The sequence below is a fragment of the Bactrocera neohumeralis genome, unplaced genomic scaffold, assembly GCF_024586455.1.
Source record: "Bactrocera neohumeralis isolate Rockhampton unplaced genomic scaffold, APGP_CSIRO_Bneo_wtdbg2-racon-allhic-juicebox.fasta_v2 cluster10, whole genome shotgun sequence".
Taxonomy (NCBI): domain Eukaryota; kingdom Metazoa; phylum Arthropoda; class Insecta; order Diptera; family Tephritidae; genus Bactrocera; species Bactrocera neohumeralis.
In genome coordinates, this window is record NW_026089623.1 from 15,869,196 (window position 1) to 15,888,341 (window position 19,146).

Here is a 19,146-nt window from a genome sequence, read left to right on the forward strand (position 1 = left end):
TTTTATAATTTGATTTAAGTTTCTTTAGGGGCAACCTCTACGAATTTAGTGCTTTGATCACTTGAAATAGTGATTCGCACGCTAATGAGATGATGTTGCTATCTGATGATATCCACGTATGTTTGTATTTGCAGCACAGTAGATGCTGAAGGTAGATACATATGTATTATGCGAGCACTCATTTGCAATAAGTACAAGTACATACAAATGGATTCGTCTATAGCAGCCTTTCCCAAAGTGGGCGATAACGCCCCTTTGTGGGCGCTGCAGGTGTCAAGGGAGGCGGTAAGAGACCCAGAAAGAAAATGGGGGCGTTGTGTAGAGGCCTGGGGGGTGATTTGTAATTTTATTTAGCTAGAAGGCCTCTTAGACAACGACTACATGAACTCTCGACTTTCAATAACAACTTGTGAACATCAACTAATATGAATTAAAAGATTGCTCAAACTGGGTTCTATATTTCTCTCCGCGTAGTTCATATATGTATCTGTCCTATTTTATTGAATATAGAAAAAATGAAAGTCATGTCAATCGGTCGCTCCGTTTCATAACGGGGCATCTCGACAGGATAGAATTTATAGAATACTAACTGTCAAACGTCTTGCTATTGCCATTGCCAAATCTGTATGTGGGCATTTGCTATCATAATATAATCATTTGCGCAAAGGTGTAGGGTAGGAAGGTTCGAGCTGATGTAGCGAATGCTTTGAGCTCTTGAATAATTTATTTTATCACTTGCGAAATGACGTCGGGTAGGTAGCTGATGTAACGCACGTTTTGAGCTTTTGAACTCCTTAAATATCTTATGTGGAAAATAAAAAAAGGATCTTTATCCTTTCTTTAAAATGTATTTCTGGGGAAAATAAAAAAGGATAAAAATCCTTTTTTTTACAAATGTATTTCTGGGAAAAATAAGATAATAAGAAAAGGAGAAAGATCCTTTTTTACAAATGTATTTCTAGGAAAAATAAGAATTCATATGTTTGGACTACTATATAATAATTGTGCTCAAGCATTCCTATATAAACAATGTAATATTTATTTTATATTCCTTTGTGGTTTTGCGCGCAATAGATAAGCATTACTTACGCCTCCTTAACACTACTCGCGAAGTTGAACGTATTTCTCAAAGCAAAACAATGTCGGAAGTAAAACAGAAGAGACGGCAATACAGTGCGGAATATATTAAATTCGGATTCATTGAAAATCCCACAAACCCATCGTCGCCTTTGTGTCTTCTATGTCTAAAAACATTTTCGAATGAAGCAATGAAGCCTTCAAGACTGCAAGATCATTTGAATAAAATGCATCCAGAAAAGAGAGACAAGAATGTAGCATATTTTCAAGACCTAGAGAAAAAGCATACTCAGCCAAGTGTAGCAAAACTATTTTCGGCGGCTGCTAAGCAAGATGACGACGGACTTCGAGCTTCGTACAATATCTCTTTGTTAATTGCTCAAAAAGGCAAACCACATAACATCGAAGAAGGGTTAATATTGCCAGCAATAAATGAAGTAATAACTACCGTGCTTCATAAACCGGCCGCAGATATTATCCGAAAAATTCCTTTGAGTAATAATTCTCTGCAAAGACGAATTGATGAAATGGCTGAAAACATTGAAGAATCATTGTACGATCAGCTGGATGAGTCTACTTTACCAAATAATGAAGCATTGTTGTTGTCTTACGTTAGTTTTATTAAAGATGAGAAAATATGTGAAGAACTATTATTTGATAGAAATTTAGAGACCGATACAAAAGTCGAAACCATATTCAATATATTGGAAAAGTTTTGCGATGAGAAAAAAATTCCTTTGAAAAATATTATTTCAGTTGCTACGAATGCCGCTCCGGCTATGACAGGGTGCCATAAAGGCTACATAGCGTAGTTAAAAAATAAAATTCCAGATGTCCTTGGTGTACATTGCGTTATTCATACACAACATTAAGTTGCTAGAAACTTAAGTGAGAAACTATTTCAATCACTGCAATATGTCATCAAAGCAGTCAATAAAATCCGCAACAGCTCTTTGAATGATAGATTATTTCATCAGATTTGTGTTACTAATGACGAGGATTTCAATCGTTTGTTGTTTCATACTGAAGTTCGTTGGCTATCAAGAGGCAATTGTCTGACTCGATTCTACAACCTGTTTGACTCTGTTATAGAGTTCTTGGAAACTAAAGATACAGAATTTCAAGACAAGCTCATAACATCAAAGAATGATATAGCTTACATGACAGACCTGTATAAATTGTTCAACGACATGAATCTCCAACTGCAAGGCGATAAACTAAATTTAATTAAAACAAAAAACGTCGTTGCTGCTTTCGCAGCCAAACTGCTTCTACACAAAAATAATCTGGGCAGATTTATTTGAGTTTCACAATTTTTCGAATTTATCAGTATCATGCAGTAACGACGAATTGTTTGCCTAGTGCCAACATTTGGGAAACCTCCGCATTGACTTCAGCGAACGATACCAGGACATTTTGAACTTGGAAATATCAGACTGGGTGTTGCATCTGTTTTCAAATGTCAACACAGCAATGTCACCTCAGCTGGAAGAAGAACTTATGGAATTGACAGCAAACGAGGAAATAAAAATCAAGTTCAACAAGTAAGGAAGGGCTAAGTTCGGGTGTCACCGAACATTTTATACTCTCGCATGATAAAGTGATAATCGAGATTTCATTATACGTTATTTATATACTTTTAAAATACCGTATTTTTGTAAAATTTTATTCCGCTATCATCATTGGTTCCTAATGTATACATATATTATACAGAGAAGGCATCAGATGGAATTCGAAATAGCGTTATATTGGAAGAAGGCGTGGTTGTGAACCGATTTCACCTATATTTCGTACATGTCATCAGGGTGTTAAGAAAATATTATATACTGAATTTCATTGAAATCGGTAGAGTAGTTCCTGAGATATGGTTTTTGGTCCATAAGTGGACGACGCTACGCCCATTTTCAATTTTTAAACAAAGCCTGGGTGCAGCTTCCTTCAGCCATTTTTTCCGTAAAATTTGGTGTTTCTGACGTTTTTTGTTAGTCGGTTAACGGACTTTTAGTGATTTTCAACATAACCTTTGTATGGGAGGTGGGCGTGGTTATTATCCGATTTCTTCCATTTTTGAACTGTATATAGAAATGCCTGAAGAAAACGACTCTGTAGAGTTTGGTTGACATAGCTATAGTAGTTTCTGAGATATGTACCAAAAACTTAGTAGGGGGCGGGGCCACGCCCACTTTTCCAAAAAAACTGCGTCCAAATATGCCCCTCCCTAACGCGATCCTTTGTGCCAAATTTCACTTTAATATCTTTATTTATGGCTTAGTTATGACACTTTATAAGTTTTCGGTTTCCGCCATTTTGTGGGCGTGGCAGTGGGCCGATTTTGCCCATCTTCGAACTTAACCTTCTTATGGAGCCAAGGAATACGTGTACCAAGTTTCATCATGATATCTCAATTTTTACTCAAGTTACAGCTTGCACGGACGGGCAGACGGACGGACGGACAGACAGACATCCGGATTTCGACTCTACTCGTCACCCTGATCACTTTGGTATATATAACCCTATATCTGACTCTTTTAGTTTTAGGACTTACAAACAACCGTTATGTGAACAAAACTATAATACTCTCCTTAGCAACATTGTTGCGAGAGTATAAAAATGGTTACCAAGAATTTTGGCTACAAAAACCGATCCCGCAATTGTACTCCGGCTTGTGGTCAATCGTTCAAGGATTCTTGATAGCATTCCCATCGTCATATTTGTGGGCACGTGGATTTAGTGCTGTGACAACACTGCTTACTAAAAAGACAAATCGTTTGCTTGTTACCGAACGCGGCGACGTGCGGCTGTTCTTGAGTAAATTAGATCCTGATATTAACAAACTTATTAAACACCATCAGATTCATCCTTCACGTTAGTTTTTACATAAGGATCGATTATTTTAGTTTTATTGTTAATAAAAGATTCTTTGTTTTAATACTATAAAGTTGAGTTTCAATCATCTTCAAATCATCAAATTCTTAATGGCAGGTGGAGCCCGTAAGAGTTACCCTGAGACTTAAGCGCCGTTGTATGTTACCTACTGCACTCAGGTTTCAAGTTGCGGGTTATAGTAATAGTTTCGTTTAGAATTCTCCGTTAATATACATATATAGGTCACAATAATTAATTAATTTAATTTGAAGTTATAGTGGTTTGTAAATAGTTGAAAAAATGGGGGCGCTAAAAAATATTTATTCTCAATGTGGGCAGTATAAAAAAAATAAGTTTGGGAACCACTGGTCTATACGTATACCCTATAAGATATACATACAAACACAAAACAAATTAATAAAGTAAACATTGCATATTTTATAATTAAATAAATAAATCCGGTAATAAACTATTTTTGGGATTAATTAAAACGAAACGCGCTATTTAATTTCATCCGATAAACAAAATAAAACAAAACAACGTTTTACAATTTTCTTATTTACGAGAGACTTCGCTTTGCAATCAGGAATTTCGTTTAAAGTGAATCCATTTACTCTAAGAGAAATTATTTCATTAATTTATCTTTTCTAAATGAAGGCATATTCTAAAGAATATAAATCATCACAACTACTAGAAGTTTCAAAAATGATTTCGGACGAAAAAAGTCCATGTACACCTGCAGAAGCAACACGCTCAAAGCAAGTGTTAAAAAACAATAACAAGAGATTATATACAGTAAATTTAATCGGCATTAAAAATCAAAAAATTAAATCTTGACAATTTTTGGATACGTCTCCAAGCTTCTTATGACGCAATAGTAGAATTTGTTCAAAATATGAAAACTGCTTAGACCAGTTTGAAGAAACACAAGCAATGATTACTGATCAATGAAATAAATTCTTCTTCTTCTTAATTGGCGTAGACACCGCTTACGCGATTATAGCCGAGTTAACAACAGCGCGCCAGTCGTTTCTTCTTTTTGCTACGAGGCGCCAATTGGATATTCCAAGCGTAGCCAGGTCCTTCTCCACTTGGTCCTTCCAACGGAGTGGAGGTCTTCCCCTTCCTCTGCTTCCCGCGGCGGGTGCTGCGTCGAATACCTTCAGAGCTGGAGTGTTTTCGTCCATCCGGACAACATGGCCTAGTCAGCGGAGCCGCTGTCTTTTAATTCGCTGAACTATGTCAATGTCGTCGTATATCTCATAGAGCTCATCGTTCCATCGAATGCGATGTTCGCCGTGGCCGCCGTGCACAAAGGACCATAAATCTTTCGCAGAATTTTTCTCTCGAAAACTCGTAACGTCGACTCATCGGTTGCTGTCATCGTCAAAGCCTCTGCACCTTATAGCAGGACGGGAATTATGAGCGACTTATAGAGTTTAGTTTTTGTTTGTCGAGAGAGGACTTTACTTTTCAATTGCCTACTCAGTCCGAAGTTGCACCCATTGGAAAGAGCAATCCTGCGTTGGATGTTCAGGCTGACATTGTCGGTGGTGTTAATACTGGTTCCTAAATGGACGAAATTACCTACAACTTCAAAGTTATAACTGTCAACAGTGACGTGAGTGCCAAGTCGCGAGTGCGACGACTGTTTGTTTGATGACAGGAGATATTTCGTCTTGCCCTCGTTCACTGCCAGACCCATTTCTTTTGTCTCCTTGTCCAGCCTGGAGAAAGCAGAACTAACGGGGCGGGCGTTGAGGCCGATGATATCAATATCATCGGCATACGCCAGGAGTTGTACACTCTTATAGAAGATGGTACCTTCTCTATTTAGTTCTGCAGCTCGAACTATTTTCTCCAGAAGCAGGTTGAAAAAGTCGCACGATAGGGAATCGCCTTGTCTGAAACTTCGTTTGGTATCGAACGGCTCGGAGAGGTTCTTCCCTATTCTGACGCAGCTTTTCGTGTTGCTCATCATCAGTTTACACAGCCGTATTAGTTTTGCGGGGATACCAAATTCAGACATCGCGGCATAAAGCCAGCTCCTTTTCGTGCTGCCGAAAGCAGCTTTGAAATCGACGAAGAGGTGGTGTGTGTCGATTCTCCTTTCACGGGTCTTTTCCACAATTTGGCGCATGGTGAATATCTAGTCGGTTGTTGATTTTCCAGGTCTAAAGCCCCACTGATAAGGTCCAATCAGCTTGTTGACGGTGGGCTTTAATCTTTCACACAATACGCTCGATAGAACCTTATATGCGATGTTGAGGAGGCTAATCCGACGGTAGTTGGCGCAGATTGTGGGGTATCCTTATTTATGGATTGGGCAGAGCACACTTAATTTCCAATCGTTGGGCATGCTCTCGTCCGACCATATTTTGCAAAGAAGCTGATGCAGGCTCCTTATCAGTTCATCGCCGCCATGTTTGAATAGCTCGGCCGGCAATCCGTCGGCCCCTGCCGCTTTGTTGTTCTTCAGGCGGGCAATTGCTATTCGAACTTCTTCATGGTCGGGTAATGGAACGTCTGCTCCATCGTCATCGATTGGGGAATCGGGTTCGCCTTCTCCTGGCGTTGTGCGTTCACTGTCATTCAGCAGGCTGGAGAAGTGTTCCCTCCATAATTTAAGTATGTTCTGGGCATCGGTCACTGGATCACCTTTGGGTGTTCTACAAGAGTATGCTCCGGTCTTGAAACCTTCTGTAAGCCGCCGCAGTTTTTCGAAGAATTTTCGAGCATTACCTCTGTCGGCCAGCTTATCGAGCTCTTCGTACTCACGCATTTCGGCCTCTTTCTTTTTCTGTCTGCAAATGCGTCTCGCTTCCCTCTTCAAAACTTGGTATCTATCACACCGCACGTGTAGTGGTCGATCGTAACGTTGCGAAGTGGGCAGCCTGTTTTCTCTCCGCTGCGACACGGCACTCCTCGTCATACCAGCTGTTCTTTTGCAGTTTCCGAAAACCAATGGTTTCGGTTGCAGCTGTACGTAAGGAGTTTGAAATGCCGTCCAACAGTTCTCTTATACCGAGTTGTTGACGAGTGCTCTCAGAGAGCAGGAGTGCAAGCCAAGTAGAAAATCGTTCGGCTGTCTGTTGTGATTGCAGCTTCTCGACGTCGAACCTTCCTTGTGTTTGTTGACGTGCGTTGTTTGCTGCACAGAGGCGGGTGCGAATCTTGGCTGCAACAAGATAGTGGTCCAAATCGATGTTAGGACCTCGGAGCGCACGCACGTCTAGAACACTGGAGACGTGTCTTCCGTCTATCACAACATGATCGATCAGGTTGGAGGATTTTCGATCCGGAGACAGCCTGTTAGCTTGATGTATTTTCTTATGCTGAAATCTAGTACTACAAGTAACCATATTTCGAGCCCCGGCGAAGTCGATCAGCCTCAACCCGATTGGAGATGTTTCCTCGTGGAGGCTAAATTTTCCGACTGTTGGACCAAAGATACCTTCTTTGCCCACCTTAGCATTAAAGTCGCCAAGCACGACATCGTGGCGGGTGCAACGCTCATAGGTGTGCTCCAAGCTCTCATATAAGGCATCTTTGGTCATATCGTCCTTCTCTTTCCTTTCTCCTTTCGCTTTGATGTGGATTGTAGCTTGACGTTCATATACCGGGGTGAATGACAGTACTCGGCGTCTGAGCCTCTCTCCACGAATCCTACACAGAATTAGTCTTTTATTTGGCCACTGTTTTAAATGCCACAAGGACCTACTCGCCCCAGTCCTTGACCCGTCCATCGCATTTCTAGGACGGCGGTGATGTCAGCCTTTGTTTTTACGAGGAAATCAACCAGCTGGGCAGCGGCACCTTCCCAATTAAGTGTCCGGACTTTCCAGGTGCATGCCCTCAAATCGTAGTCCTTATTTCGTTTTCCATGGTCGTCATCAAAAGGAGGGTCTCTCATCCGAGGCTTGTTGCTTCCTTTCATTCCATCATTTACGTGGCGGGTCCCAAACCCAGCGCACAATCCTGCGGAGCTGATGTTTCGCCTTCTCACTTTAGTTCGCCTTCGAACGGATGTTCCTAGGCTACCCAGAAGATACTTGGTCAAAAACCGGAAGTTGTGAGCTGCTTGAGCCATGTGTAAAAGAATCGTATCTGGCCACTCCCAAGTGAATGGCGATCAGAGAACTTTCCTCACCTGCGTGAACTTCTACACATGACTCCATCCTCCAATTAATTAATTAATGCAATTGTATTCAAGTTCAGGCATTCACCTCAAAGTGCCCGCATGTGACACGGAAATTTTTCATGGGGTCATGAACAATGGCCGTACTTTCGGGACATATTCACAGCCTTTTACCGAAACCTCCCAAAATTATGTATCAAATGCCCAAACCATTGTATCGCCTTCTATACGAAACAAAAGGTCAACCAGGCGTCATAGTAAAACAGTTAGTATTAAATGACGATAATTTCAATATGGCTTGGGAAGCTCTGAAATCAAGATACAAAAATGAACGAATATTGGTCGATAAGCAAATACTGATTTTAATGAACTTGCCTAAAGGAAACCAAAACTTCAATCCAATTCTGGTAAATATAAGCTCCGCAGCATTACCAGAAAAGTCGTTTTTATTGTGGTAGCAATCGCTCTCATCAAGAAAAATATTTCCCACGTGGCAACAAATGAAAGAATTTTTTACTACCCTGTACGAAATCGCAGAAAGGGTAGATAAATAAATAACTAAACCAAAAGATATTCAGCACAATCTCAATAGAAGCTTCCAAAGGCCCCAAGCTAAAGCAACAACAATTTGTATGGAAACTTTTTCAAAACGCAATCGCTCTCGTCTCGAGGGCATAAGCTCAAATCTTGCCAGAGATTCAAAAAATTGAACATTATCGACCGCAACAATTTCGTAAAAACAAAAAGACTGTTTGTCATATGCGCATATACATAAAGAGTGCGGAAGCAAATTTAACTGATTCTATTTTCATAAACGACACTATTCTATGCTTCATATAAATAAACAACGCAAATATCAAAAGATCCACGGATTTAGTTGCAATAACAAATCCCAAAGTGTCAAATCCACAAAATTGCCAAAAATCACCATGCTGCTCAAAGGCATTAAAAACTCAAAGGCTACACAGCGAGATTCAAAGTAGGATACTACTACCCACAGCAGTCGTCTCCATCGAATATTTTCAAAACTCACCAAGGATCACAACGATCTGTCATAGCGTCTAGGGCACAAAATAGGCTAAAACTACCAACAAAACAAGCCAACTTTAAAAATACGGGAATGGGCGGAAGAGTAATTCAAAACTCTAATAAAATCTGCCCCATTACCCTATTTCCCCCCCAAATGGTGATATAGGAATACAAGCAGAAGCTATAGTCTTAACGCAACTAACAAATATGCTTCCAAGCAATCAATATAAACAGCAAGCATTGGGAAAAGGTTTCACACCATAAGTTAGCAGATCCCAACTGCGACACCCCGCTCAAATAGATCTTCTATTAGGCAGCGATCTCATACCCCAGATAATATTCGAAGATATTGAGAAAATTTCAAACACACTACTGACACAAAAGACTATTTTCGGTTGGATCCTAAGTGAACTAGTTACAGAACCAGTTACAGCGGTGACAACTCAAGTTGAGGAAATTTTGGGAGATAGAAGAACTCGCCCTCAATTCAATCACAACCCCTGAAGATCAGTATACCGGAATATGATGGGGTGTTAGAAGAATACCTCCATTTAGATCACATGGAGGAAGTAAGCCCATGCGAAAAAAGCATCAACGGCAAATTCTATTCATTTTACTTGCCACACCATGCAGTAGTAAGACAGATAAAAAACACAACTAAAGAAAGAGTTGTCTTCAACGCCTCAAGATCCACTAGCTGTTTTTTTTTTTGGTTGCCAGACACTGATCAGTACTATAAGAATTGATAATGTTTTGGTCATTCCGTCAAAGGCCGATGTGGCCGCTACAAGATGTTTTGGTTTGGTAAGTGTCTTTTCGACCCACAATTATTCTTTGAAGGCGTTTATCAATACGGTATAAGTGCATATTATCAATTTCAACATGCTACGTGGGAATAGGCTTAGCAGAGCGGGTGTCAAGGTTCAATTCAGTATAGGGAGTCACAATCGTAGTATATCTGATTTAAATGTAAGTATTCAATAAAGTTAAGCTATTGTATATAATATGAGTGGGAATAATCCCGTTTCAAAGCTGAAACGGCCAGAAGTCTAAATAAAATTTTTGCAAATACCCCTATTGTTTTCAACTGTGAAAAGATATTTTTGTAATTAAATTTAAATGATGTTTCATTGTCACAAAAAATAGTTTTGATCCCTGTGAAGACCAACTGCAAAATGCCCGGTTTTATAGTTTATAAACTATTTGCCACGAGTCAATCGATAGCATTAACGCAAATCTGGATAGTTTATCAATGCATATAATAAATTATGAGGCATTTGTAGAAAAACTATTTTATATATACCCTAGCTGACACGGCAAACGTTTTTTTGACTTATAAATTATTTATAGTTTCTAGATAAATTCTAGTGTAGACAAAAATTAACTTACTTATTATAAGTGGGTAAGTGTGTGGTATACCTATGCGTGACATAGGCATGGATCGCTATAAACGATAAGGGAATATAAAATAACAAACGCCAAACAATATTATTTTTAAGTTTTATAGTTTATTTCTTAAATTTGCATATCACATATTAATTATGACAGTACCACTAACAAACAACATCAATCTTTTAATGCTATAGCGTGAACAATATTTTTTGTTAACCCATCTTTAGCGAGCACAAACAAACTGGACTCGAGAGCATGCTACGTACAATTGCCCGTGTGAAAAACATGATTTTTTGCAGATTGCAAAAATCCTTTACCGAAATATACAAGGGCACGAAAGCACCCATTGCTGAATCTAGTGATATATGAACGACTGATTCGGTCAATTTATTGTGAATGACTATAATGCAAAACTTTTGTGAATGACGCTTTTAAAGAGTATTGTGATTGAACAAATAAAAAAACAAAATAAATTGCGAAAGATTAACGAATTTATTTTTTAAACATGCCACAAACTTCTGAGAAACAAAAACTTGTTAATTTTATAATTGAAGAAGCTGCTTTTAATATACATATTACTACATCTGGATGGTAATTGTTTATTTCACATTTTTAAGGGGGTACTCTCATGTGAACGCATATATTTTACCACTTTTTAGGAAACATTTTTGTATGCGACAATAAAATTCAATCATTTTAATTTTTTAATATTATTTGTATTTTGAAATGTACAAAAATTTTTTTTTTTCATTTTTTACACTTTTAGTATATTTTTTTTTTAATCAAAGTAGTCCCCAACAAAAAAAATGAGTTCACTGGTCATGGTGATAACGGCTGTTCATGTTGTCTGAAATGAAAAAATCGAATGGATTATTATTCAGTAGTTCTGCGGCTACCGTCCCTACCAAGTAAAAAAAATTTCGAACTTCATAAAAAAGTCACGAAAATCTTGTTTTTTTTGTTAAAAAAAAAAAAATTTTGTTTTTCGATGTAATTTGTTTTTGTTTTTGTCACTTCACCTTCTCTTTTATCCACCTGAGGTATATATGTATATGTATATTTACATGAAAACACTGCACTGGTTTACACTTTGTTTTGTTTTTTTTTTTGTTCGCCACTGCACTAGTTCTTGTTTTATTTTAGTTTGTGGTTTGTATCGTCTCTTTAAAAGTTTGTTATCACGATTTTAAAATTTTTTTTTTTTTCTTTGGCTGAGACCAATAGTGCCATTCGGAATGGCTCGAAGGACCATGAACAAATAACGACCCAATTTATTGGGGAATACAAACCACTGATGTTATGCACTTACACTCGCGCGAGTGTTTAAAATCAAAAAATAGTTGTGTATTTGAAATACAATTTATTACAATTTATTTAAAATTATACTTTGTTTCCGGTACAATGTTTGGCTTAATAATATACCGCGTCGAATCGAAGTAGGATGTGTTATCGGCGCGAGTGGAACAATGACGATCGAAGCCAAAGTTGGAACTCCGCGGCGCAGTGTGGAGTGGAAAATATGAAGCGTTTGTGGATGGGCGACTTGTATAGCACGAATAGTAGATGACGAATTGTGTCCGCTATCCTTTTTCCCATCCGTTTTGTTGAGTGGGTTGATTGATGTAGAAGTGTGGTGAGCTGTGTTGAGTGGTATGTATTATTAGTGTGGTGGCCGCCTGCTGGGTGATGTTCACAATTGTGGTGTGATATAGAGTCATCAGCTGTGGTGAATTAAGCTGTCTTATTAGTGTGCGTCAGTTTTTTCGGGTAAAGTGGGTGGATGCTTAACTCATTTAAACAAAAATAAATATGAAAATATTTTCGAAAATAAATAATTCTGGTAGGGACGATAACTATAAATGAATAGAAGAACATATGTATGTATATTTTAAAGCAATCGGTTGAATACTTTTTTTTTTAGGACTATGACAGTTTCAGAAAATGATGATTCGAGAAAAATGTGTTTTGAAACGGAGCAGCTGCAGACTTGTCATGGCGCCTAGTAGACAGTCGCTTACGACACGTCGGCGACTATGAGCTGTAACTTATCAAATACTATGAATTTCGGTCTGAATTTTTCACAGCATGTTTTCAATAGGTTTTGCTGTCAAAATATAAAAAAAATCGATTTTTCGAAGTGATTACATGAGAATACCCCCTTAAGCTTTAAAAAATCAAAAATTTTAAATTTTTAGACGATGATAGCTGTTGGACAACTATGGATGAATTGGATGGAAGTCTTACAATTATCTTATCGAAGCATTGCGGAAATTATCAAAATGTGCCTAAGTGTTTGGAATGGAGGACTAATGTTCTTGACTATTTAGACGAAGGACGTTACCAACAAATGCTTCGGGTAAATTTACGTTGCTATTGTCCTTGATCAAAGACAGTGCACATCCATTAGGCAATTTTGAGAACTACAGTTATCTAGAACCTTAGATCGTTTGGGTTCATCGGGTGAAAGAGCGGCGATTCGAAAAGTAGCTACACTGTTTGGTGTAAGAGATGGTGAAACGCTGTACAAGATTACAAAGACACTACACTTACACTTACACTTGGCCTGATACCAATGAAAGACAAGATATCGTTAAAACAACATAAAATGTGCTGCCACATTGCATGGGGTATATTGATGGTACTGAATTGAAACTTGCAGAAGCACCAGTTGTTAACCATTCAGCTTATTTTTCAAAAAGCCGAATCTATTCCATAAAGGCACAACTTGTATGCGATTAACAGTTAAGGATTCGGCATGTAGTAGCGGGACCCTTTGGTAGTGTACACGATGCTCGCATGTTTCATACTAGTGCTCCCTCCACTCAAGATGGCTCACTTTTTTCTTCTTCTCAATGGTTAGCAGGAGATTCTGCTTATCCATTGCTGACCACTCTTATCACGCCATTTCGATCAAATTCACAACAAATGGACTATTCAAAGCGTGAAGCTTTCAACTTGCGTCATAGCAGATATTACGTGAGGATTGAACATTGCTTTGGGATTTCAAAAGAACGCCTTGGCAGCCTCAAAAAATTAAGAATACGTATTCAGTACGAAAAAAACCCATATTCTATGTTCCAACTGATTTATTGTTTGCTGTATATTGCAGAACATCTTCCGAGCTACTTCTATCGATATTGAATACGTAGACAATATAGTTGTCGATAGCGACGAAGAATCAGATGAATTTCCTTCACATGAAAAATTCCGGCGAATAACTGAGGCAGAAGCCAAGCGCAAATCTTTGTACACAATAATGTTTGGTGATCAATAAAACGTTAATTAGTAATATATGTATGTTATACATAGTGGTATTGGGTATACCAACTCTATTTTTGATATAACTATTTATATAAGTTCATACTTACGAAACCTAAAGAAAAAGTAAAACTGCCATAAATAATCTATATATGTAAAAATGAAACCCGTTTTCCGTTGTCACATCATCACACGTGAATTGCTGGACCGATTTCACTAATTCTTTTTTTGTTGTAGTTGTAATTATTAGGAGAAGGTTCTTATGTAAAAAAAGATTACGAAAGTTGCCGGAAAACGCCTAAAAACAGTCCTTTTCTTTTTCCCATACAAACGTTTTATTTTGTATTAATATACATATGTAAGTAAAAATGAATGTTTGTTTTTTAGTAAGGCTCGAGAACGCCGAAACCAATCTTCATGAAATTTTCAGAAGTTGTTCGCTGTGGATCTGGAAAGGTTCAGAAATAAAAAAAAAACTTTTCATAAGAAAAAGTCGAAAAATTGGAAATTTCCAAGAATTTACTTTTTTCATACAATTGTTTTTTCTTTTGTTTTTCAATATTTTGATTGTAAATTATTTGAATCGTTCAATTTCGGTCGCTTGCTCTTTTATTCCGGCTATTTAAAAAAAAATTTGAAAATTATTCAGTGAAAACTTTATGTGTGTTTCAAACGAAGTGATCAATTACAGATTGAAATTTGTTACGAAGCCGCGAAGAGGTCCCGCTAATATCGGTCCGTGTTCTTTTTGCCATCAACGCCAAGGCACATGAACGAGTACTCCCAGGATGCGATTACATACGTGTGGAATTATAGATCGGGGTCAATCAGCAAGCGATCATCACGTTGTTTTGCTTTACTTTCGGAATCGCAAACTGGAAATGATGGATATCCACTCTACCGTCGTAGCTCATCAGACGACCATACAACTTAGAGTAGTGAATATCGAAGTTGACAACATATGGATCGTACTATATTCGCCACTGTTGTCTAATTTACATTCAAATCTCATATCAATGTTTGATATTGTAGTTTGGTGAAATCGATCAAATATGTTTGCAAGTAAGTCACCAAAGGATGCAACATGGCGGTTATTGGTCTTGAACGATACGGTCGAACTGCAATAAAGCGCTTTGTAGGATATTTACTTTTGCAATTCATGAACGTTTTCCGACTGTTGTGCGTCTCGCACTTAATTTGGAGAATGGCCAAAGAGTGTACTTCAACCCAGAGAATATAGTGCAGCCAGTGGAAACACCGCCAGCATCAAATTACGCAGAAAGGAAGGCCAACCTGTAGATTGACATCCAGGTGTGTTCTCAAGTAATGCATTTTGATGAATTTACACAATCCACCGGAAAAACGACCCTCGGCTCCTATTGGATAATGTACGCATTTTAACTTCATTTGAGTCATTGCACGGTTTGTACAATTTTTTTAGAAGCAAGCCAGCAAAATATGTACGATGCGGTGCAAATGAAGTTCGCACACTTTTCGGGAAGATCATTTCGACATATCTACTTTCAAATCCGCTTCAATTATGGTATACGAACAAAAATTACATTGTCGAAGACATTTTACATCGTATTCGCTAAGAATTGGAAATGTGTCAATTCTGGTTGATACTTCCGGTGGTTTAATATCAATTCCATCTGCTGTTTATCAATTCATGAAAGATGAACTCATAAAGAATATTCGGACATTGGCCAAATTATCGTAACTACGATTTCTTGAGTGCACGCACAATTTTAGCTGCCAAAAATACCGATGTTGTTGACTTAAACTGGAAGATTCAAAGTCAAATTCCGGGAGACTTGCGCTCATACAAATCGATCGATCGTTTTGACAATGAGACGAAGCCGCGAATTATCAAGTGGAATTTCTAAGTGCTTTGGAGAGGCTTGGTATGACACCGCATTATATGCGTCTCAAAGTTGGATCTGTCGTTATTATGTTTCGCAATCTTCAAGCACCGAAACTGTGTAATGCAACCCGACTGATTGTAACGTAGCTATCTTATAGAATGAGGCAGAATGCTTGACTCTACGAATTCCTCTGAGCTCCAACGATTTGCCATTTCAGTTCAAACCTTTTCAGTTTTCAAAGAGTTCTACAATTTTCCATATCAGTTCCAACCCATTCCGTTTCCAGTGAAAATTGCATTTGAGATGAGAATCAATAGGACACAAGGATAGTCGCTAGAAGTGTGTGGCTTAAATTTGCTAACGGGTTGGAAAACCATCTTCTCTGTACATTTACGCACCGAAACAGAAACCAAAAAATATACTTTACCAAGCTTCGTTACATTAAAAAAATTTGGAAAAATCGAAAATAAATGATTTTCAATACAATATAAATTCAACTTTCTTTTCATTTCAAAACACATAATTTCAGGCAGGACAACGGCTGCCGGGTCAGCTAGTCATAAATAAATACAAATGTAATTTAGTATATTTAATTGTTTTTATTTTCATTTTTTTTTTCAATTTCGTACATAGCCACTCTTTCTTTAATTTCTAATTCTAACATCTTGCATTTTTCATCAGTTTCAATTTTTTTCAATTCTATGTCTAATTTTTTTGACTCAAAGTCTAATTTTTTTTCTGTTTGGATAGCCGCCAATTGTCCATTGTTGTATGTTGATTGGTGCGATGGAAAATGCGGCATTTGATGGCGCAGCAGGTACACATTCTTCTTTCAAGGATTCTACTTCGAATTCTGCAGCAGGACTAACTGGACATAACTGAGGCGAAGGAAGATTACTTTCAACCAGTAACGCTTGCATTGCCGGCAACCGCTTTCCAAATATTTCCCTCAGCTGGTCGTAATATAAAAATGTTTTACTTACAATGAATTTAAAATATCTGTATAATACTAATCTTCGATGGTTCTGCCGTCAGCTTCATCTTGCAGTCCTGCACCCGTTGACGCGAGCCAGTCATTGGCTTTACGGTACTGCGCCTTCATATGTCGCGCCTTCCACCGCACCAGATCCCATGAGACATCCAACTGCGATTTTTGTAAAAATCGTTTATGAAACAATTGCGCAGTGGGAGCCTGAAATAATAGAAAACCGAATTAAATCAAAAATTAAAAAAAAACATATAAACTTACCTCAAATTCCGCCTCGTCCATTAAAAACTCTATAATAGAGTGCACCTCACTCTCCTTCCACTTCTTGTTTGGCTGCTGCCTTTTCCTCTTCGCTGGGGGCGCAACTTCGGTATTCATTCCTATGGGAAACTGTAAAAATTCTTTAGAATGTAAATAGAAATTATAAAATCTATTTAAAACTTACCTTTCTCAACAATTTAACGACGTTATATGTCTTTATGTAAAACGACAGCTAAAACAGGGTTGCAATTATATTTTTGCGTGACATTGCACGCAAATAAACATGGGTTTTAGTCTGACATATTTTACAGCCATTGCAAATAATTTTCTGCGTGTGTTTGTTGTTGTGCCGGTGCACCAAGAGGAAATATCTGAAGTTCTTGCACCGTGCAAGGGTTTTGCAAGATCAAGAGAATAATCCTATGGTGTACTCAAATCTAAGTAACAAATAGACATCGTTTGGTCTTGGGATTGCAAATGCCAATCTAATCGGAAACTGAGTTCGTTTGAATTCAAATTGCACACCTGTGGGTATGATAGGAATTCATGGTATTAATATGTTTTCACCTTTGAACTTGCCATTTAAAATGCTGGCTTCGATAACGTTTTTCAACAATTTTCGAATGACTGATCGCGCACAGCCGCGGCGGGTTTAAATTACGAAGCAAGATAATTGGGCCTTCAATTTCAAATTATGCAGTGAGCTCAAAAATTCTGTGGGAAAACAACTGTTGTATCTTCAAATTTAAATTGTCAACGTCTGGATTCTTTGCTGCTAAAATAGCTCTTTTTGCAAGCCACTCATGTTATGTACTGTCTGTGTACATCGGGAAATATTTGTCCAATGAGAGTATCGTGCGAATCACTGATTGTGCATAAATCGGTCGGTAACAACTTTTCCATCACCGATATCTAAGAGTTGTTATGAGAATGTTTCAGTTGATGTATCTTGGAGCATTTGAACGCTCATATTTACTTTCAGTTGTATCCACAATGGAGATGATTTTAAGAAAGCGTTAATTTCATCAGCGTATGTTGAAAGTGAAATGTCGGCAAGTGTTTGTCTGAAATCACCGGAAAGCACCAACAGAGTGCCGCCAAATACTTTGTCGTTGTTTTTAATATCTTTCAATGTTCAACGCCTCAATTTAATGTTTGTGTGCCATAGTACATTCATCCCAGATGATATTTTTACACTGTTTCAGCACGTTGGTCATGGAAGATTGTTTTTTAATGTTACACACTGCGTCAGATTTATTTTGAATATTTAGTGGCAGCTCAAAATACTGAAATAGCGTGATTATCGATTTGTAAATTGTGCATGTTGGATTTGAATATTTTCAACAATTCATTGTGCTCGTTCAATAGAGCGTCAAAGTCGCTGAAGATGAGCCTGGAAAAAAATTAATCAAGGTTATTATAGTCACAATGTGCATTCACGCAACTGGCAAGTGCGCTTCCGGAATCCTCGCCGCCAATGAAGTGCATTTGTAAAAATCTATGTGGTTCGTTTCCCATTGGCAGCAATGAGACCATTTTATGATAAACTTGGCCTCTGATTTTGAATGTAGAATTGTATTGTTGACCACCAGCATTAGTATTTCGAACTATTCTGTTGCTCCTAACGATGTCATTTGAAAGCATGAATTGAATGTTCGAATTGACTTCAGGAATACGTTAGTATATGGATCCGTGCCGATAAGTAAACCATTTAATGGTTCAGGTGGTATTTCAATTTCAGGTAGTTGCACTTTTCCTGACGCGCAACACATCCCAGGTGGCTCATTTTTGAATTTGAGAGCATGACAATGCGGGTATTCCTTATCTGTAGCACCAATTACCACTTTTGAATGAGCATAATATTCAATATCGGGCTCATTCCAGTATGAGCTAGACGCAAAAATGAATCAGATGTAAATACACGATGTACCTGTTGGCGTTATTGGTCATTTGTTCTGCATCTATTAACCGTGAAACGGCGTGATTGTCGTTGTTCTAAAGGAATAACTTCATTGCGCTCAGCTCGTGTATCTTCTGACTGTTCTTGACGCAATTGCTGCATGCTCACACGTGCATTAGCATTTTGTTGCTGGATTTGTTCTTCGGTTCTTTAGGATCTTTTATCTCTCATACTATATCATACTACTTGCATTACGGCTCAAATCAACCCCTTTCGTTTTCTTCACATTGCTCACTGTACAACACAGATATAAATAGAATTAATGAAATTACTTAATGATGGAAAACGTTATAGTTATAATTACGGCCAGGAT